Genomic DNA, 22,596 nt, shown 5'->3' with positions numbered 1-22,596 from the left:
TGCCATGGGCTTCTCCTGCCCTATTCCCTACAAGGCTTTCTCCTCTCTATCGTGTAAGCCAGTTGTGAAGATTGTCTTTAAATCCTAATGATTAATATTTTTCTTTTTCATCTTTATTATTTTGTCAGTCTTCAAGGAATTGAGAAAATGACAACATGGCATAGAACTGTGGCTTAAACTCTCTTCTAACAGCTGTCACTAAACCAGCCATCTGTACAGTATCTGTAAGGATTCCTAAATATTCGTTTTTCTCTGTTTTTTGTTTTAGAAAAGATGATGGCTGTACCACGAGACACAAAGGACCCGAGAAAAGATGAAACAAAGGTCACTCATCTCTGGGCCCTGCAAACAGTGCAAGGCAAGAAACTCTTACCATCCCGAAGGCCCGTTGTTGTGCACACCACTGATGAATCATCAAATATCCACTGTGGAACCCTGCAGATACCAGTAAGGTGTGCCAATTAACAGAGTAATGATGTAGATTGCTCTTACTCATAATAGGCCATTAATTTTCTGGTAACTCATAATACAAATAAGACAGTAGCTATCCAAGCATCCCAGTCACCTCCATTTCACATAGTAGTTTCCCTCCAATGATTTTCTTCCCAGTGGGAAACTGTCCTCATGGATTATTATAAAACCATTTTTCTTGTCTTTCATACGCCCTCTGCTTCCACTCATTTGTACAGTCTTCTTCCCAGATACTTCTACTGAGAATGTCAGTAGGAAAAATACAGCAACAATAAAGCCAATGAGATAAAGGGTGAAGAATAAAACTAGGAGATTTGAAGTTGGACAAAGGGTTGCTTTCTTCAGTTCCTCTTAAAAAAAAAAAGAAAGAAATATATAAAGCATTAGTGATAGGGTACCACTTTGCCACTTAATGCTTTCTCAAAAACATGCTATTGTTGCTAAGAATCGTATCGCCCCTGTGGGTTTTGGATCAGCTGTATCCTTGAGAAGTCTCCTAAAGTCTCTCTGCTCTGAAGCAGACACTCATGCAAAGAATAGGAGTGCTGGAGATGGAATACCACACGTGCTTCAGAGTTTACACACTGCATAGTGCTACAGGCAAAGAGGCATAAAGGAGGAAATAAGCAGAGCAAATGCAGAAGTTTCATGTGAGATTATCTTCTCCTCTTTTACCAGACCACCACTAGATTAATTCTGATGTCTTTTGCTGACAGGTTTACAAAATTACCTCATTAGTTCCTGTGAGTCTACATTCTTCCACTCAGTGAACAAATAAGCAAAGACAAAAGCAAAACCAAAAATCACAGCAGGCTGGAATTCCTACACTAAGTACAGGTCAGGCAACACAGCTATATGATAAAAGGAATTCACACAACAAATCTGATCCAAACCAAACCAAAAACATCTTGGTGAAGGCTTTTAGTTAGAGGTATCTGGTTCAGCTTGTTATTGGAGTAATATATTGATCAGCATTATTGTCACATTTTCCTGGACCCCATAGGCATTCTGCATTGCCACTAGTTGCTTCTGAAATATTTCCTATTTTTCTGTAATTTTCTATGTTTCTCTAATTTTCTTTCAGAATTGTGTTCCTACTAAAAAATCCAGTTTTATACAAGCACTGTTAAGTACTATATGTTAAAAATATAGGTACATAATATATTTAAAATTTAAAACAAAGGGTATAATTATACCCTTTTTCAAAGTGATAAAATAAACCCTTTTCATTGATAGGAATATTTGAATACTGTCTATTTATTGACTACTTACAAATCATCTTATTTCTAGATGAGCAAAACTATTTTTGGAACGTGATGTTGCATGTGTCCTTTTTAAAAGCTAGAAACTATACAATGCTTCATAAAGTCTTACATGTCTTACAGTCCATGCTTGCAGTATTTAGTTTTGAGGCATATGGTTTTTAAAGCTCATCTCCTTAATGCCATTTGTGTGCCAAGTTTACAGCTTGGCTTCCAGACTGGGATTCTCTTCTTTGTTCTAACAACTGTGAATGCCTAAAGCCCTAGCAAAGTGACTGAAGAATTTGTTTCCAATAGCTGCTCATATGGAAATTAGTGAGCTACTTTGACACTTGTGAAATACACGGATCACTTCTTAGAGCTTAAACGTGGCTTTTTTTTTTTTTTTGAGGAGTTGAAGTTGAATAAGATCAAGTGGGATAAAGATTAAAAAAGGCTGTGGACAGCTTAGAAAGTAGGTGGAAGGGAAATTTTCAGGACTCTACTAACAGTGCACAAATCACATAGGAATGACAGAGAACAGAGGCTCATGGAACAGAGGCTGAATAAATTACAGGAAATATCTCATAACTGAAATAAGATGCTTGTAGGTGGAAATTCCACACCTAAGTAGGTGAGCAGAGCATGAAAGCCATGCAACTGCCTGCCGCTCTTTATCCAGGTGATGCCAGTGACTATGGAGAGCAAGTGACCATGAGATGCTACTACCTCACAGTAATCTGATTGGAAAGGGGCTTCAGGAAGTCTCTGTCCCACCGTAGGACAAGCTTTGGGGTCAGACCAAGTTGCTCAGGGCTTTGTTCATTGGAGTATCTAAAGCCATCATAGCCATATCATTTGCATAGTGATGCCAACACACGTCAGGGCAACCTGCTCCACTTTTCCAGGATAATTAAGAGGCCTTACCATGAGCAGCTCCCTTCACTAGGTGCATTCCATCAAGTTCCTTGCGCTCACGTCCTATTCAAGTGCATCCTAACCTGATTGTCCTCTGCTCAGGATAGGTCTTTATTTGGCTTCTGACCTTCCCTCTTTTCTCAAGGGTCAGGAATTCCTAAAGACCAGTCTTACCAGGAAAGACTGAGGTAAGAAAGGCACTGAATACCTCATTCTTTTCAGTGTTCTGCAAAGGGTTCCTTCTTCATTCAGCATTGAGCCCTTATTTTCCCTAGTTTTCATATTCCTGCCTGTGTACCTGTAGAAGTCTTTCCTGTTGCCTTCTATGTTCCTCACCAGATTCACCTCCAGATGGACTTTGGTTGGAATAATGACTCTGTGTTTGTCCTGGGTCATCTGTTGCTACTTATGTTTGAGTTTAGTCAGGATATCTACACTTGATCTTTTGATCACCTGTGTCAGGATCATCAGTGCACTCCAGAAATCTGGATTGTTTCTGATTGTGCTGGACTGCGTTGTCTCTTTTGCATTTATTAGGCTGTGCAAACAAGAGGTTTCTTCCAGTTATCTAATAGGCTCTAATTATGTGAGGTATCCCACTGCATTCTGATGAAGTCATAGCCCTTTCCCTGCATACAGGCCTCCATTTCATGCTTTTGTTCCCATGACGTGGGCATTAGTGTAGAGCACTTCAGCGAGTCACAGAGATGTGCTGGTTTTCCAGAAAGAGTGTGAAAGCCTTCCCCACGTGCTGAGGAGACCTTTTCAGGAGACTGAGGCAAAACAGAAAACAGATGAATAATGTCAGATATTTGTAACTTCACTAGACCACTTTTGATTCAGAAAAGTTATATTACTAGGATGTACTTGTTATGTATTCAAATAACGTTACCTCTGCTCCTTAGAGCACGTTGTCCTGCAGGCAAAAAACAGCTCATGACTTAATTATAGAATCAGAGAATTGTTTGAGTTGGAAGAAACCTGCAGAGGACATCTTGTCCAACACTCCTGCAGTGATCTGGTGCTCAGTGCCCCATCCAGCCTGACTTTGAGTGTCTGCAGGGATGGGGCAGCCACCTCCTCTCTTGACAACATGTTCCAGTGACTCACTACTATTATTGTAAAATTCTTTTTCCTTATGTGCAATCTAAATCTCTCCTTTTAGTTTAAAACTCCCCCTGTCCTATCACAGCAGGTACTGCTAAAGAGTCTGTCCTCTTCTTTCTTATAGTCCTTGTTTAGATACTGATAAAAATGACAGTGCCATTATCAGTTTTGTCACGCTAATTATTCACCTAGATAATTTATCTCGACGTAAAATGAAAGATGAGTCAGACTGAGCATTATAGATCTTTCTGTGTTCCCTACCTGTCTCGTGTTAGCACTTTTACTCAGTGGAACAGCATGGAAATCAACCAAGAAAAGAATATTTTCTTTCTTTCCAGTATCTACAACTAAAAGATCAATCAATTTGTTTTGCTTATGTATATATAGACATATACACATATTCTTGGGATATCTGTTCCCAAATTAGATGATTGTTATTTGATGGATATCTTTGATTTTTATTTGGGTTGTTTCTTTTTTTTCCCCCCTGAAAGCATCAGTTGGTGAGCTCTTCTCTGTGAATTTTCCCTTCTTGTAGCAAGCTGGGGAGAATTTTCTTGCCCTTCTCAAAACTCACTGGCCCTCAACCTGTGGGCTGGAGTATCATCTGGTCTACTTGGGTTAGTATGCATTCTACTTTGCTGAGCATAAATGTTAGCATCTTTGATAAAGCAAGAGTGTGCCTGCCTGGAGGCAAATACTGATACAAATAGGGAAAAACCTCACTCTTAGAAAACCTTTGAAAGCACTGATAACCTGAAAATGGCTTTCATTGCTAGCTGAGAGCAACATATAAAAAAACATAGACTTGATGTTCATGGAGAATGAAAAAATCAGGTACAGTTCTTGTTCATAACACCCAAACATTCCTGAGTCTTTTCCTCTAGGAGCAACAAAATTGGTTTAGCTTATTCACATCAGCAGAAAGCTTCATTAGGTAAGTTTAATAATTTTTAATAATGTCATGGCATAATATTATTAAACTGTATCTCACGTATTAGAGTCTTTCAGTCAAAATACAATAAACTATTTCTTTTGTAAGTCTCATGACTAGTAACAAGGTTACTGATTACCTTTCCTACACAAAGGGAGACTTGTCTCTGTGAAGAACTGATGGTCTTCAGATGCTTGTTGGCAGCAGGCAACGTAGGGTGTTCAGGTATTCAGCAAGTATTCTTGTCCAAGAAAACCTCATGGCCTTGCTGTGTTCTGCCCTCAGAATGAATCTGTACCTGTTCTGCAAAGCGGAAGGCTGCACTGGAGTTCTCAAACAACTTTACACGTGCAATTTGTCAAGGACAAAAGCCACCAATCCCCAAGAAGCTGATAAAGGAGTGGGAAGTTCATTCTATGGCTTTGTCTCTGTCTGAATTGCACCTGTTCTGTTTATATCCAAAACTGTGCTGAATCTTACAGATATTGCTGTCTTATACAGGGTATGAGGACCCTGGGGAGCCAGATTTGCTATGTTATGATCCCACAGATGGAAAAAATTCTGTCAATTTATTTAAATAAGAGGCATAATTCACTACATCTTTATTCTAGGAAACCAAACATTGTGTAAGTTTTCAAAAGCACTAAAAATATATTTCAGCTATTTTTTATGTCACCAGTTGTGTAGGCTTCCTATTTATTGTTTCTTTTGATACTCTTGGGAAGGAACCAGTCTTTATCTCTTGGTTGTCCTGAACTTTGAGCTGCAGGGAGCCAGGGCAGTACCTTCTTAATTTGTATATACACATTGCAGTCCATGGGTCCATGTAACAGTCAGAACAATTACTAAAGGGAACAGAAGTGATTTCTGTCACACAGAATACAGTCTGACATTGCTGACTTAGTGTCTTTCAGAAGTGTTGTCTACAGAGTCTTTCCTGACCAGTGACTAGGATCCCTGCCTCTTTTGTAATGTTATCCTTGCTTCTTATATGCCAATACTGTGGGGATTTGGAGATGCAGAAATGTTCTTTAGTCATGCACCACCAGACTAAACTCAAGTCACCATGAAGTGACCCAGCCCAGATCCATAGGGTGGTATCTAAATTTGTCATTTAATAGCAGGTGTTTGGACGTGGTAGGAGTAATAAGGGTATCTGACAATCTGGGCAGTTTTGGTAGGGTTTCCTTCTCCAGAGAGACTTCTCCTATCTTTTTGTATCTTCTCTGGGAATGAGCTCTGCATAAGCCTCAATGGAGTTAGTCTGGTTCCAAAGGGGAAATAGAAAAATGTTGCCTTTTATCCATAGTCTAGCTCTTAATACATGTAAGAGTACAGGAAGAATTTCTAAGTATTTCAGGAATCCATGAAGGAAAAGGACAAGATTGGATGGGGCCCTGGGCAGCCTGGTCTAGCATTAGGTGGGATGGTTAGTGGCCCTGCATGTGGCAGGGGGGTTGGAGATTAATGATCCTTGAGGTCCCTTCCAACCCTGGCAATTCTGTGATTCTGTGAAAAGGAAGCAATCTAAATTTATCTGCTGTCAGAATATCAGCAAATAACAGAAAGTCCCTATGCCTACATTTTCCTACCTCTGAGTCTCTAACCTATAGAGAAGAGTAGAGATACGGCTTGAAACATCCCCTTAGGAACAAGGTCTAACTGGAGGTTGAACTGAGGATGTTATCAAGATGAAATGATTTCTTTTAGCATTGTGCTGAATTCAACCTGATAGCAGTGAGAGCCCTAGGCAGAAAATACCAATTTTATGATTGCTTGGTAGGCTTACGACACCTGAGTAAAATTTCTTAATTTGCTATTGCTAGTGTCATACACTGCTACAACTGAGCAAAAGTACTTTAGATGCTCATTGTGCATTCTTATTAATAAGACTTTCTTGCCTCTGAGCCCTTGCAAATCCAAAGTTGGTCAGTAGGAGATAAAAGGAAATATCAGAAAGGGATATTCTTAGGCAAGTTCTATGAGATTATAGGAATTTTTCTCACTAGGAAAACAGACCATACATTTGGTATATTACTAGTTTTTTCCCTATGTTCAAAAGTTTTTATGAAAAATAATCAAAATAAGCCTGAAGACAAACAGCAAGAAGAGTACTCTTCTTTTCCAGTGGAGATAGTTCAGCTTTTGATTTTCACTTTTCAAATACTGTTAGCCATGAGAAAGCTATGGAAAAAACAGAGTCTGATGACTACGTGCAGTGATTAATGTAATTGCCTGCAGGACTAGGCCCCAGATATGTCTCCTATTTTCATCTCGTGGGCACTGTTGGTTTAGGAAAGCTATCAGATGTGTGGGTTTCTCCTCCAGGTTTCTATTAGAACCACAAAATTATATAGGATGTAAAGGACTTCTGGAGGTCATTTAATGTCCTGTTCAAAATCAGGTACAGGCTAGATCTGGGTGCCGAAGGCTTAACCAGTCAAGCTCTGAATATCTTCAAGGATGGAGGTCTCACAACCTTTATGAAAGAACCTGTTCTGGATTTTGACTACAATGTTTGTTACAAGTTTTTTTTCTAATATCCAATCATAATTCCTCTTCTTGCAAGTAGTGTCTCTTGTCCTTTGTCTTTTTCTCTATGAATCTTCAAGAAGTGATGAGTCTTGTTCTGCTAGCCTCCCACTAGCCAGTTGAAGATATGGTCTGGCCCCCTTCCCATCCCAGCACTGAACAAACACAGTTCTGTCAACCTTTCCCACATGTTCTGTAGACAATGGCATAAAAAATAAAAGAAAGGGATTTGGGAAATATGCGGTAGGAGGGAGAAAGGTCATTGATGGGCTGCCCAATATTAGATCAGATATATCCTTAACATATATTAACTTGTATCCTTGACACTAAAAATGTCAATATGTGTTGAGTGCAGGTTTAATTTTTCATTTGTTAAAAGTCTGTAGGAAAGAGAAGGGCTCTTCAGCCACAGTGCAGCCCAATGGAATACAGATTTTCATGTCTCCTGGTATGTGTTCATAACTTCCAGGTTCCCACAATCACAGTGCTTTATGTATCAGTGTTGCACTGCAAGCAGATAGCTATTTTGATCTTATATTTTAAAATATTGCAAACAAATGATATTTCTGTTTTGAGTTATTCCCCCCAGAGACATCAGTCTACATATTTAAAATCTAACCTTTTTTTTTTTTTTTTCCATTTCTCAATCTTCTAGATTCCTTTTCCCTCTATTTCATTAGAGACTACAATCTTTTCTATATGAATAGAACTTGCAGCACACTATTGACTCTTTCATCAAGTTATGGAAGAAGTCAATTGGGCAGTCTTTCCTGTACTCAACAAGAACATCCCTCTGCACTGTGCTGGTCTATCGTGACATCCTGCCAGCATTGCTCCTCTCTGCTTACAGCCCTTCACTGAGTTCATTACTGCTCTAACCTGCCATTCCATGCAAAACAAACTGCAGTACATTTCACTCTTCAAATAAACTATTAACCTGTATTCTTAGAGAGGGAAACTTTTCGAGCTGTGTCCTACAATATAGATTGAGAATATCAGTAGAAATGAGCTCAAAGAAGTGTAAGGAAATATTACCAAGAAGTTAGGAATCAATGTTAAAGCATTACATGTCCTCTCCAGATTGATGCAGCTATATCCCACTTAAAATGTCAGTGCATATGCAGACACCATCTTCAAAGAACTCCTACTATATGCATACACGTATATATAAAATTATGTTAATAAGATCAGCCATTTCTGTCTTTGCTCTGAATACTTTTGAGAAAGTGTAGGTGGTTTTCTGTAGTATGATGAATATCTTTTCAGATTAAGAGACTGTAAAAAGAGAACATTCACCAAAGAAGGGCCATCAAATGATATCCAGACAAAACAGTGAATGACTGCATTTGATTCTGCATGGTTACTTCTTTTCCCTGTTTTTCAAGATACCTTGCTGTTTGTTTAAAAATCCCACCAGAAGAGTTTTTCTGTTAAACAGACAGGAACAGCCATACTGGATTGGACAGAAGATGCCTTAGGGTTTAGTCTTCATTGTCTTTTGAGGTAAGCCTTAAAGCAACCTTACAGCCAGTGTGCTATGCCACATGGACTCACTCACGCTCAGCCACAGGCACATCAATCACACATCAGTCTTTCAGGGACATGCAGGCAAACTCCGAGCATGCCTCTGGGTCCTGCTCTGCTCACTCATTTAGAACAGGCTTTGGGATCTAAAGATGTGTAAAGCAGTTGGTATCCCATCTCTTATGCATTTTGGTGTTAAATGCTTCAAAGGAGGATTCCTGGCTATACTAATGGTGAAGAATTTTGAAATCAATTAGAATCATTGAATTATTTAGGTTGAAGGAGACCTTTGGATGCCATCTAATCCAGTCTGTTGCTCAGAGAGGGTCTGATTATATCAGTTTGCTCAGGGAGGTTTCTAATTGAGTGTTCAACAACTCCAAGGCTGGAGATCCCAAAAGCTGCCTGAACACGTTCCAGTGTTTGACTATCCTTATAATGAAAATATTTTCCTTATATCTAATTGGAATTTCCTGTGTTCCAAACTCTGCCCACAGCCTTTTTTCCCCCTGCTGTTCTGCACATCTATTAAGAATTTTGCTCAGCCTGGCTCCACCTGCTCTGAATCTTCTGTTCAGGTACCAACTTGCTTGTTCCTCCTAATCTAGCGTTGTCTGCAGACTTGCTGAGAATGCATATTGTCCTGCCATTGGGGTTAATAATGAGGACATTAAACAGTATGAACTTCAGTGTCAGCCCCTGAAGGGTGCTGTAGTTTCTGGCTGCCAGTTGGACTTTGCACCGCTGATCACAACATTTTGCTATGTTGTTTTCGCAGGGACTGAACTGAGACTGACCAGCCTTTAAGTGACCTGGATCCTTACGCCTGCAATTCCTGAAGCTGGATGAAGACCTGCTGAAATGTTCTTGCCCTGAGGCTCCTGTGGTTAACAATTATTTTATTCTTTATACGTAAGAACTTACAAACCTCATAGATAGTGTATCTAGACTTCCATTAAATAAAAAATGCTGCAGATTTCTTGGCTCTAAGAGTAAATTGGGTTAGCAAATTCATGGGTCTGAAACTGTTCCTGTCGATTGTTGTTCCTGAATATGAGCCAGTACCAATTTTTAGAAGTTCTACTTCTCACTAACACAGCTTTATTAGGTTCCTTCAGAATCCCTTGCAATCTTCTCTGATCTTGCCAAATGAAATAATTTTCAACCATCTGCAAAATTAATTGACTGACTCACTGTTCACATTTTTTTTCTCAGTGATTGTACTCATACAAAACACATGGGGTTCTATCAGACGTTGGTCCTATCATGTTCCCTGAGATGTTTTAAAAGACTATTTTTATTTAAATTTTACAAGATTAACTTACATTGAAATAAAACTCTATGATCTGTGTTTCTCCAGTTCCCTACCTTTTCTTTTTTCCTTTCTTTTTTTTTAATAGCTGGAACAGTTGTTACCCTGTAGGTCTCCAGTGGAGCTGCTGATTTTAACCAGAGATTGAATATTTTGATAGCTGTTAAATCCTTTCTGTCTTCAGCATCTGCAGAGCTTTGGAGAGGTACCAGCTAGTCCTAGTGAGTTGTTGTTTGCCAGTTTGTGCCAGCCTCGTTTGCTGTACTTTTCATCTTCAGTCTCTGTTTGAGGCCCATCTTCATTACTTGAAATTACTGATCCTGGATTGGTGAATGAATACTTTTGCTGTGACATGGTGGGAAGGGATTATTCAAAGAATTCTTTAAGTTTATTTGCATTTTTGTTGTCTTTTAGTTCGTGGTCGTCTTGGGCTTGGAGATAACTAATTCACTTCTGACTTCCTGCTTCTGTAATACCTAGAAAGTTTCATTGGGTTTATTGTATCCCGTGCAGTTCTTCTCCAAATTCCTGCTTTGCTCTTCTGTCTTCTTTTCTGCACACTGTCACTAATGATTTTCCCTTTCCTGTTGACTTCTCTTCTCTTGGGTCAGATTTCTTTCTTCTCAGTGAGATTAAGTGCACGTCAGTAGATTTTTAACTTTTTTTACTTATCTAGCTAACTTCCTCAGCTACTGGCTTATATTTCATACTAGTCTTTCTTAAGTATGTATATATACATGAGATTCATTGTATCATTTTTCCCACAAAGTAAAACTTCTAAGATACTTCTCTTACTGCACAGAAAAATCCAGCTTTAAATAATGTGTTGTGGAAAACCCAGCTAATCATGAAATCTTTAGCTGTCAAGAAACGTGTTGCTCAGTCCAGTAAAGCTACTTCTGTTAATTAAGGATTCCATTAATTAAGCATTCACTTCGTCAATGGAGACCACAGTGGAAATGTCAGGAGATGAGGAAGTGGGAGATTTTCCAGCAAGAAACGTTTAAAGCAGTAACCCTGAAGTCAGCTTTAACAATAACCAGAGAACAAAAATTTCAGAGTGCTTGATAATGGCCTTTAAGGTGAAGGATGAATACTGAGGGAGGAAGAAAGAAGCCACACTCGTGTAAAAGCAGGTTTTGGATTTATAGATTGCTACAGGCTACTGAAGATGCTTATGTTCTTCAGTTTCTATAAATCTTTCTGTGTGAACTTGTTCATCCAGATGGAGACTCAGTAATAGTACTGATACTGCAACCTGCAGAGTGGAGTTGTAGATTACTTTCTTAAAGATTACTTGTGAACTTTTGTTATAATTTCACAGAGATCCACATATATTCATGATTTTTAAGAGTGAAGAAACTTTTATTTACAGCTAGAAGATAATACTTTCTCAGCACCAACCCTCACCTACCAGATTTCTTTCTCTAGCTTTGTTATTCTTGGCAGCAATTGAAACCCACAAGAACTTCCTCTTCATAATCTGCAGCTTTCACTACCCTGCAGCAGTTCTGAGTACTTAACAAGTACATTTCTAAACCAGACATAGAAAGGAGGTGTATTTACGATAAAAAGAAATTGCCAAAGGAATTCTGAAAGCTAAGCAAGCTATCACTTTCTTTCTTTCCCCAGTTCCATCACAGTATGATGAATCATAGATCAAGTTATCTTTTATTCTCTTGGAAAAGCTTCCAACCAAATCCTTGTTTAATGTCATAGGCAGTGTTTCAGCTGGGTTTTCTCAAGAGAGTAGCTCTATGTCATGAAACAATTAAATTTAAATTTGCTTGGTGACCTAAAAGTCCTCAACTGGATTTCAAGCTTATAAACACAGTGGGAATAAAATGATTCCTGAGAAATGAGAACGGAGTCAAGCTGGGGATAAATACTCTAAATAGTGATCTCAGCCACAAATCCTGTTTCAGGAGCAGAGAGAATGCAGGCAAGGTGGTGATCCAGACTGACAAGACATGAAACTGCAGTACTGGTTTATTAAGTCTAGCACAAGCATGTTAATCAAAGTCAGTGAAAGAAAAAAGGAGTTGCTGGACTGAAGTGATAAAATCAGAGACAAAATCTGATTTGCTAAAACAATCTGCAAGAGGCAAAATTTCATTGTAGGGAGCACGGTCACAAAAAGGTAGAGAGTGCTGTGCTCACTTACACTGAAGCAAAAAGCTGTGTAACAGTGAGGGAGAAAATCAGTATCATATAGGAATAAACAGAAAGAGTATGTGCCAGCAGTAAGTCCTTTCATTCTGTTTGAACTCTAGGAAGCTGTGGGGACTGCATTGGGATCTGAATGCTAACTGCATTGCAACTCTTCTCAGGTTCAAGGTAAGGATCGCCCCCAGACTGTCTGATTTTCCACTACATTCACATCAGTGCATATAAAAGCAGTTAAGCAAGATAAGAGCTATGCCTGAATCATAGAAACATAATCGTTAAAAGGTTGGAAAAGACCACTAAGATCATCTGATCCAACCATTCACCTACCACCAGTTAAACTGTTCTTGGATATTCTGTTTTAGGAGAGCCTCAGTCAATGTCTTGCTAGTTCATACTTGCCTTCTGCAACACTTTTTGAACAAACAGTTTAGTAATACATTCTGATGGGGGGACATAGCTCTGGTCTTTGGCACTATGTCTGACATTTTCCTTAACTTGCTAGCAATACCTTACTCCCCTCCCTTATACTTACTCTACCAAGCTTTCTCCCTGCTCTGATCCAAAGGATCACTGCATTTTCTGTTGTACGTGGCCCAAATCTTGGTCTTCAGCAAAATATGTATTTCTGTGTAGATGTTCACTGTTCCAATTGGTCTTTTCCATGGAAAGGATGACTAGGTTCAAGTGAAAACAGATTGTTGTAAAGTTTTTTTCTGTGCCATATTTTGGCCCGTGGAAAGGATGGAATAATGCTGCTCCACTGCCACACTTGTGCTGCTTTTGAGTTGTGTCAGGGAAGATATGCTGCCACAGTGAGACCCGGTGTGAAGGGCTCTTGCCAGTGCAGTGGCTGTTTCCTGAATGCAGTCCCTGTAAAGATGGGAAACAGATCTGACTGTGAATTCTTGTTCTACTATTTTGTAACTGCTGGAACTTTTACTATTTGATGCAGATGCTCTTACTAAAACCTCTGTCAGTTGCCATCCCTAGGGAAGTGCTGATACTTGGCTGAGAGTAGAAAAGGGAAACCTCAGTTAGAGAAAGCGAGAAGCCTGGGGCAGGGAGCAGGGGGAGCACCCACCATAGATTTTCCTGCTGGAACCAGCAGGGAAAGGCTTCATGCACTTCTCTTTCTGCTCCCTCTTTGCTGAGTGGGAGGCAGAACACTTCTCCCCAGACATCCGCTGGTGCCTTCTGACGTGTCCTGTGCGGCACCTCTGAAGCACACAGCAGTCCCTGCAGATGAGAGAGCTTCCTTCCATGCTTTCCTGGGGATGTTCGAGCAGATTGCATTCTTCAGGGTGGTTACTTTTTGTCCTAATTACCAAGAACAGCTTTACAAGGTTACTCAAACAGTGGTCTATCCAGAGGAAGTTGAGTAACTTGTGACCTGATGGCACTGTGACTGACTCAGATGGGTTTTGAACGTTCAGATCTGGTGTTATTGGCTTTTGTTGTCCAATACAGTTTCTTTTCAACATGGGCAGAGTGTTGAAATATTTCTTCAGTACACTGCATCTTTGACATCACACAGGCAAACAAGAGCCTCACAGCTCCTCCCTTCAAATTCATGACAATTATTTAAATACCACAAGAAACATCACAAGAAGGATTGTATTTTTCTTTTTTTTTTTTATTAATACATATATTTTTTCTCTGTTTACAGCCTTTAAATTTATGGCTATGGTGGATTGACTCCAAGTGGCAGCTAAGTCCCCACTCAGTTTCTCACTCCTTACCTGCAGTACTTGGGAGAAAAAATTGGAAGAGCAAGAGTAAGAACAGATTATGGTTCAAGACAAAGACAGTGTCTGTATCCCCAGCTTTTATGGTTGAGCATGACGTCATATGATACGGAATTTTGTTCAGCTGGAGTCAGCTGTCCCTCCCAGCTCCTTTTGCAGCCACAGCATCCTCACTGGCAGGGCAGTATGGGAAGCTGAAAGTCCATGACTTGGTGTATGCACTGCTCAGCAGCAATCAAAACACTGCTGTGCTATCAACATTATTTTCATCCCAAATTCAGAACACAGAACCACCCCAACTGCTATAATAACTCTGTGCTACCTGAGACCAGGACACCTCCCAACCCCTTCCCTTCTCTCCAGCCTACTTTCAGTGGGGCCAGAGAGGGAAAAAAAGACAAGGCCTATATACCGTGCAAGCACTGCTCAGCAACAGCTGGAACACCAGTTTGTTATCACCACTCTCTTGGTCACCAATCTAAAGTAAAGCCCCAAAGGAGCTATTAAAAATTCCAGCCTAGCTGGACTCAGTTCAATCTCTGCCCCTTTTTCCATGCCATTTACATCATGGTCAGTAATGCCCCACTATCTAATGCCTCTTTGTCAGCCACACCTCTCAACCTCACCTTCAGCACATCTACCCATTCCCTGTGTAACATCTGTAAAATGTACAGCAAATATCCACCAGGTTCATTCAGCTCTGCCTGTCCATGCCCACCCCTGGGCCTTCCCTTGCCCAAGCCCAGGCCCCCACACCATCCTGGGGCTGTGGTCCCTTTCCCAGCAAGACAGCAGCAGGCTGGGCTTCGGCCCTTCACAGCCCTGCCAGGTCAGCCCTTTGCCCAGCTGAGCCCACCTGTGGCCCAAACCCATCCCAGCTTGTGGGCCTGTCCCCCCCCAAGGAGACTCCACACCCAAGGTCTGCACCACTGTCCCTGACCGCCTTCCTGTGCTTGGGAACATAGGATGGGATCAGGTTGCCAGGGCCTGCCCTGAACTCCCCATGGGGACCCCCAACACTCTTGTCTTACAGGGTGCCCCTGGACCATCTTCCCATGCTGTGTCACTGAGTGGCAGAGAACTCTTCCATCCTTTTAAAAAAATTGTTGCTGTTTTCAGCTTTTGTTTGTTTCTTACTTTCTGCATCCAAGCTGTGTTTCTTGCCCAAGCGTGAACCTTAGAGATGAATCTTTCAAAACAACAGAACATAAAACCATACTTCACAGCAAAGTTGTGTTTACACTTGTGAATGTGTTGACAAAAAGGCCAACTTTCAAGAAAGAAAGAAATTCAAGGGAACACAAGAGACACAGGAATAGTCTGTAGGCAGAAATATGAGCTGCCTTACGTATGAATGGGAAAATACTTCTTCTAATATAATATGTAAATAATTATAGATGACGACCCCTAAGAAATATCTTAGAAACAGTTGCTTTTCCAACACCTTCTATTTTTTGGTTCAGGTTGTTGTTTTTTATTCAGTTTTTATGTCTCCTGGGCTGGATCTTATTGCCTTCTCTGGGCTGAACAGTTGAAACCTATCATTAAAATATTCCTTCTGCTAGATCTTTGAGAGCGAGCACTCAACCTCTGCAAATCCCCATTAGTTCTATATTTTAAGTTGCTGTGGAAGTTTGTTCTGCCGTGTCACATGCACAGTGTGCAAAGTGCAGTGTGAAGGGTCAGGCTGTGTCAGGTGGAATTCCCAGTCCGAACTGAACGTTGCTCAATTTTCCCACTGCCCAGAAGCATTTTGAGAAATGACCTTTCAGTCATGCCTTTAAGCAGGAATCTTCAGACTGTCCGACTTGATCCACCAGCCCTCACAACATGGGTATATGAAAGTTGGGGCCAGGACTTTATTCCAGACTACAGGATATTTCAGTACTGCTCATCAAAGCCCCTGGTTACTCTTACCAGTGTAGTGCACACCATGTTCTTAGAGAACATACTTCTAAACAACTTAGCTGGCCTTTCAGCATGTTCTGCTTCTCACCTGAGTTAACCATTAAAGAAGGCTGAACAAAGGACATTATTTTCCTACTGATGGCAAACAAATCCAAAGAGAATGGTACAACAGAATTGACAAAGCAGCATGAAATAGAAAGAAGGAGAGCTCTGACACTGATGACTCAAAGCCAGCAAATACTCCGAATTTCAAAGCCAGCGTAATTTGAAAACTGTGATGAAATCATAGGAGTATGTTTAGCAAAAAACACTGTGATTACCTCTTTCTTGACAGTCTGCTGCTTCATGGATACTTGATTGATATTATGTGCATTCATTGCAGTACATAGTTTGAGCAAATGAGTTTCAAAGTACAAAGCTAAATGTTTTCATAATTCAGTATTTTAGGATGAACATAGTGCAGGTGTGACCTAGAAAATCAGTTCTCTAGAAACATAGTCCATTTCTTTTGTTACATTTTGGCTTATTGAAGGATACAGGTAAGATTGCATGTTACAGTTGTCACTGGAGCACATATTTTACATAAAACGTCTATTTAAGTTTAAAAAACATTTTACTTTTTTTTTTTTTTTTTTTTCAATATTGAAAAGATATTATGCTGTTTTGTGGATTCTGGGCTATCATTTATTCACACTTTTATGTACCTCTGATTGCAATTCCTGCATATATCAATTCTCTCTTTAGCAGCTTCATCTGCAGGAAGAAAAATTGCAGCACAAGAGTTGTCCGATCTGCAGATTTTGCTCCTTGCAAATTCTGAAAAACATTTCAATACAGTTTTCCTTGTGCGACATCTAATACTGCTAAAAGCTGTGTTTTGTTCCCATTTCTAGATTATTTACAGTATGAGGGAACCATCAGCTGCGCTTCCTATCTCTTGTAATTTTTGCTCCTTGATTGAAGTTGCTGTTACATGGCTTCTCCTGGAAGCTGTTGGCACTGTCTGTGGTCTCTACCAGCATCATGATTTGGAAGGTACGACATTTCTGGCTCAATGGAAAGAAAGTACATGTAGTAGATGTAGAAAGTCATGCTTCCATGTTCTGACAGCACTTGGTTACAGGACGGCAGCCCTTTGGCACTGTGCAGCTGGCTGTGATTTAGAAAGAAGTTTGCCGAGGATCTCCAGACAGTGTGGGAAATTCAGTTCACAAAGGGCTTAGAAATGAAGGATGTATATTCCTGTGCCCTTTTTCTGTTGCTGTGCTTTTTCTTGGCAGTGTGAAAGTAGGAAACAGTAACGGAAGGAACAGAAACCTGCAGATGATGTTCTTGCAAACAAAGTACGCTCATGTTACTCTTGAGATTTTCTCCTTGCAGATCGCTGAGTAGAATTCAGGTGCTTATGCATGAATGGCTAGAACTATTTTAGATGCCTTGGGACACCTGAAACATTCAGAAGCCTGCAAACATGCCATGGATCCTACAGAAGATCTGTATCCTTGTGGAGAGAAAGTTACAGGCCAAGAGAAAAGCTGGGGAGGCTTAATTGGTGTTAGATGTCCTGTGCTTATTTGAAAGATTCCTGTCTACACTGCGTCTCAGGTGAGTGTCCTGTGTCTGAAAGGAGAGGGCAAAGAGTGGAGAAGGGAGGTTCACATGGATGTGTTGGTAGAAATGTTCCGTAGATTGTAGGTAAGTTGGCTCTTATCTTCACCATCACTGTTAGTAAGAAAACTATTTTGCATTGTGTAGCACTGTATGAGTGTGCCTTTCAGTGCATGGATTGTTCTTACCGTGTTTGCTCTGAGAACTTGCCCCTTGCTCTACAGCACTGGTGACGTGAAAGAGGGGAAGGTTGAGCTCATCACAGCACCAGTGCTTTTTGTGAGAGCACTTATATAGTGTATGTTAGCCTCCAGAACTGCTGGATGTTCTTTCCCCAGGTCAGGAGGTACTGCTTAAAATGGAGATTGCTTATGTTACCTGAAAGCAAGTAAACTGTGTTACAAATACTGATGAGATGATTTAATCTTCTTCATTCATACAAATACAATTAAGCCACTGTTCTCCACTCTTCCCTCTAATCCTCACATTGACACAGAGTCAGTGGGACAGTTGTTATTCTGGGGTTTGCTATCTGATAGAACAAAAAAATAAAGGACTTATTCATTACAGAATGGTTTATGGTCAGTGAAGCTCTGACTACCTGTTCTCTTTAGCTGTACTGTATTCTCATGTCAGGAATGAGAAAATAAAAACTTGTCCATTTCATTTCTCTTTTGGGAGCAAAAGAAGTTGTAGCAATTTTTGTTTGGACACGTGCTAATTTTTCTTCCTGATTTAGGACAGAATGGTTTGGAAATGGCTTTAACAGAGTGCTTTGGAAACTGTTCCCAGCTAATGAAAGCTATTAAGTAGCCAGATCTAGCTGAAGGAGGATGGCTTTGGTAACCTGTGTAGAGCAACATGCTGGTTTTGCTTTGCAGTATAATTAGTCCCTGGATGAGGCACCCTGCTTTTATTTTAAATGTAAAATATATGTGTGGTTTATGAAAACCAAGCATCTGCCACAGAGACACTAAAATACGTACCCTAAAATATCTGCTGCTAATACACTGCTAAGTACATTAAACAAATTAACAACGATCCAAACGGACATTTTAACACTGAAGTTATGGTTACCTGTCACTTAACTCATGTATCTTCTCATTAACTATACTTCTGATACACAAAAATATATCTTCCATGTTTCTGAATCATCTTTTCGTCTACTGACCACAAGACTTGCTTCACTCCCAGAATGATCAGATCTCATACATTTTTCTTCTCAATTCTTTTCTTCTTAATTTCTTCTTAATTTCCTCCTTAATTGTATAGGATTGATTCCTCTTTATCATTGCTCAGTGATGTCTACCCTAGAAAAACAGAAGACCAGTTTGTCACCTGTCAGATGCTGGCAGAATAAGAGACACTGATTGATGGAACGATGACTTCAATCTCCCCACATATGCTGAAACTGCCTTAAATATTCTTTTGGCCGTGGTATTTACAGGAAAAAATGCTGGAATGTGGCAATAAAGGAAATGAATATGAAGGGCAGACTGACTTTTCTGCTGGTGGTTTTCGCTACACAAAAACTTAACTCCCAGGCGGTGACACCTTGTACTAATGAGAAGCACCGTTATCCAGGGTCTTTCTTAACAGCACATGAAGCTTACTTGAAGTTTCAGCTTTCTCTCCCCTACTAATAGAAACTAGAAAACACAACTAATGCATTTGATAATTAAACTGCCAAGTTACTTCATGGGAAACCGCTCACACCACTTCAGCTTGTGTTCAAATCAGCAACCGGCTGGAGAAACGTGGTGTCTTTTCATCATTCTGTTGTCAAAGGGCAAGCTTGGAAAACAAACTGAAACATGCATGCTGGCTTTCTGTCACTGAATAGGCGGTAGCAAAAAGTGAATGCTGACATGGACTTAAAGATTGGAGATCCTGAAAGTGAGGGAGGCAAGTTTTCCTAAGATTTCATTAGAACTCTCCAATAAGGTAAGGCAGGGCTGCACTTACAGGCACTGAAATTGTTGAGAACAGAAATCATTTCTGTTGAGAGTCAGAGTTGTAGTTCATGGGAGGAACTACTCTCAAAATCACCTCGTCTGAATGCAGTTTGATAGCTGGATAAGCTAATGGTGTGAATTAAGTTTCTGTCTGTACATTCCCTTTTATTTATTTGTTGATTTGTTTACTTTGCTTTTCAGGGAGGAAGAGGCAGTAGGACAAGACCAGCTGTTTTAACATCAGGCTGTGAAAAACAGCCACCAAATAATGCAGTAAATTATTCCTCTTGTCCAGTGAGCAGCACTATGGAACCACCTTCAGTGAGAAAATAGAGATTCGTAAATACAGAACATTTCACAAGGATTGTATTAAGAAATCTTTGAAAATAATTTGTTTCAACTTCATTTAGAATAAAAAATGTGTGCATTTTTTATGCTGCATGTTGGTGGTAAACTTGAGACACACACAAAATGAACATACTTCTAGATGTATAATAAGCCATGGTGCAAATGAGAAATCTTTTTTAAAAGAAATAGGTTGTTTTTCACTGAGGGCATTCTGAGTCTTCATTCTGGAAAACTGTGGCTCTCATTTCAGTACGATTTTAATTGCAAAGTCTCTTTCAGCAGAAAAACAATGAACTGCTGGACAGGTAGATGAAGGTACGTGATTAATGGAGTTGTTACCTGGAAAGGGAAATATTCGGCCACATTAGAAGTCTAGCCTGTTTCTGTTTGCATATTTGGCAGCCTTAAAAAAAAGACATTAACCAGTACTGCTGTGTCAGTGGGGTTATGTCATATTGTGTGGGGACACCAGTGGTTCTTCCCTATATGATATTCTAAGGTTAAAAAGGAGAGAGAGAGAAAAAAAAAAAAAGAAAATAAAAAGAAATCAAAATCAAAACCAAGTTGTGCATTTTTGCTGTTGTAGTGTTTCTTTCAGTGCATAAATTAAAACATAGCTTTATTATGCTTTAAGACATGCGACCTTTGTCTGTGAATAAAATGTATCAGAGAATCATAGAATCACAGGATAGCCTGGGTTGAAAGGAACAATGATCACACAGTTTCAACGCCCCTGCTGTGTGCAGGGCACCAAGCACTCAACCAGGCTGCCCAGAGCCACATCCAGCCTGGCCTCGAATACCTCCAGGGATGGGCATCCACAGCCTCCTTACTCTTCTCCAGTGTGAGAAATGCTATTGCTGGGCTACCTTTGAGTTTGTTCTGTGTCCTCACGATGTTCTAGTGAGGCCAAACATCTGCCAACCTGTCTAATTGAGCGTGGCTGACAGCTGCTTTTGCTTCTGGAAGTCTGTAAACCCACTGAATCTAACTAGGAGCACAGCGTAGTTGTGAGAGATGTGTGAACTTGCAGCCTAATTCCACCCTTAGCTGTGCAGCCCATCTGCCACTGCTGAGAGTGGCTTCTATTACTGTTGGTTCACCTTTCATGCTGTTGCCAAAATAATGCAAATTATTGTGTGAATATTTCCAGATTTGCTGCCAAGATAAGCAGAGCTAGCAGATAAATACCTCTTTGGCATCTGAGTTGCCAAGAGACATTGCTGAGCTTTGAACGAGCGTCAGCCACTCAGTGAGGAACCACCCACAGCTCCAACATGGACCAGATTCTCTCAGTGGTACTCATGTCTGACTGCACAACTGAGGAGCCTCCAAATTTAAGGCGTCTGCAGCAACTACATTTGAGTGTCTAAATGTAAGTGTCTGAATCTAGAGCTGAGCTACACAGCTTCTGGTCTGAAAGACTGTTAAAATTAAAGCCTGCCACCAAGCACTATCTGCCAACATATTATGACACACTTTGTCATAGATGCTAGGGATGTGAGGAATTTAAGGGGGAAAAAGAGACGTGTAGATGTGTCCTAGTTTCATGAGAGACACATGCACTTAGACTGCTGAGGTAAACTTTTACAGTTCATACCTCAACTAGTTTTTCAATTCTGAAGGCCATTCAGACTTTCAGACCCTTCAGTAAGGGTGATGGAGCACTGGAGCAGGTTGCCCAGAGAGGCTGTGGGGTCTCCTTCTCTGGAGACATTACTCAAAACCTGCCTGGATGCGTTCCTGAGTGACCTAATCTAGGAGTTCTGCTAAGGCAGGGGATTGCACTCGATGAGCTTCCCAGGTTCCTGCAGCTATAAATAGGAAGACTGCTAAAAAAATACCCTTTTCACATCTCAGCCAGGATTCTTGCATTTATTTATTTTTAATAAATGATACAATTTTCTCTTCTCTTCTCTTCTCTTCTCTTCTCTTCTCTTCTCTTCTCTTCTCTTCTCTTCTCTTCTCTTCTCTTCTCTTCTCTTCTCTTCTCTTCTCTTCTCTTCTCTTCTCCTCTCTTCTCTTCTTTCTCCTCTCTTCTCCTCTCTTCTCCTCTCTTCTCCTCTCTTCTCTTTCTTTCTCCTCTCTTCTCCTCTCTTCTCCTTTCCCCTCCTTCCCTTTTTCCTTCCCTTTTCCTTTCCCTTTCTCCTTCCATTTTCCCTTCCCTTTTTCTTCTACTCCTCTCATTTTTAATTTCTTTTTCATTCCCTTTTTCCTTCCCTCTCTGTTTCCTCCTCATCCCCTCTCCTTTCCCTTTTCCCTCCTCTCCCTTCTCCTCCCCTTCTCTCTTTTCATTTTCTTTCCTCCCCTCCCCTCCCCTCCCCTCCCCTCCCCTCCCCTCTCCTCCCCTCTCCTCCCCTCTCTTCTTTCTCTTCTCTTCTCTTTCTTCTCTTCTCTTCTCTTCTCTTCTCTTCTCTTCTCTTCTCTTCTCTTCTCTTCTCTTCTCTTCTCTTCTCTTCTCTTCTCTTCTCTTCTCTTCTCTTCTCTTCTCTTCTCTTCTCTTCTCTTCTCTTCTCTTCTCTTCTCTTCTCTTCTCTTCTCCTCTCCTCTCCTCTCCTCTCCTCTCCTCTCCTCTCCTCTCCTCTCCTCTCCTCTCCTCTCCTCTCCTCTCCTCTCCTCTCCTCTCCTCTCCTCTCCTCTCCTCTCCTCTCCTCTCCTCTCCTCTCCTCTCCTCTCCTCTTCTCTTCTCTTCTCTTCTCTTTTCTCTTCTCTTTTTTTCTCTTCTCTCCTCCTTTCCCCTCCTTCCCTTTTTCCTTCCCTTTTTCCTCTCCTCTCCTCTCCTCTCCTCTCCTCTCCTCTCCTCTCCTCTCCTCTCCTCTCCTCT

At 40.6% G+C, this 22,596-nt stretch overlaps 1 protein-coding gene across 11 annotated transcripts in view; it reads left to right on the top strand.

Moving 5' to 3' along the window:
• Positions 1-22,596, top strand: part of LOC116241205 (uncharacterized) — a 57,776-nt gene that overhangs the window by 22,961 nt on the left and 12,219 nt on the right. For 5 of the 11 annotated variants that reach the window (XM_090131538.1, XM_090131535.1, XM_090131534.1 and 2 more), the window contains 3 exons: positions 269-452; positions 9,225-9,305; positions 9,506-9,703. The exons of 1 other annotated variant lie outside the window; for it this stretch is intronic. The gene's annotated coding sequence lies outside the window, so the exon portion shown is untranslated. Of the gene's footprint in view, positions 1-268; positions 453-9,224; positions 9,306-9,505; positions 12,377-13,874; positions 15,024-16,754; positions 16,799-22,596 lie in introns of those variants that run through there. 5 more of the 11 variants (XR_016461729.1, XR_016461728.1, XR_016461727.1 and 2 more) reach the window with 2 other exon arrangements.

The sequence above is a fragment of the Phasianus colchicus genome, chromosome Z (genome assembly GCF_987193195.1).
Source record: "Phasianus colchicus chromosome Z, bPhaCol1.hap1.1, whole genome shotgun sequence".
Lineage (NCBI taxonomy): Eukaryota > Metazoa > Chordata > Aves > Galliformes > Phasianidae > Phasianus > Phasianus colchicus.
This window is presented reverse-complemented; position numbering and strand designations above follow the sequence as displayed.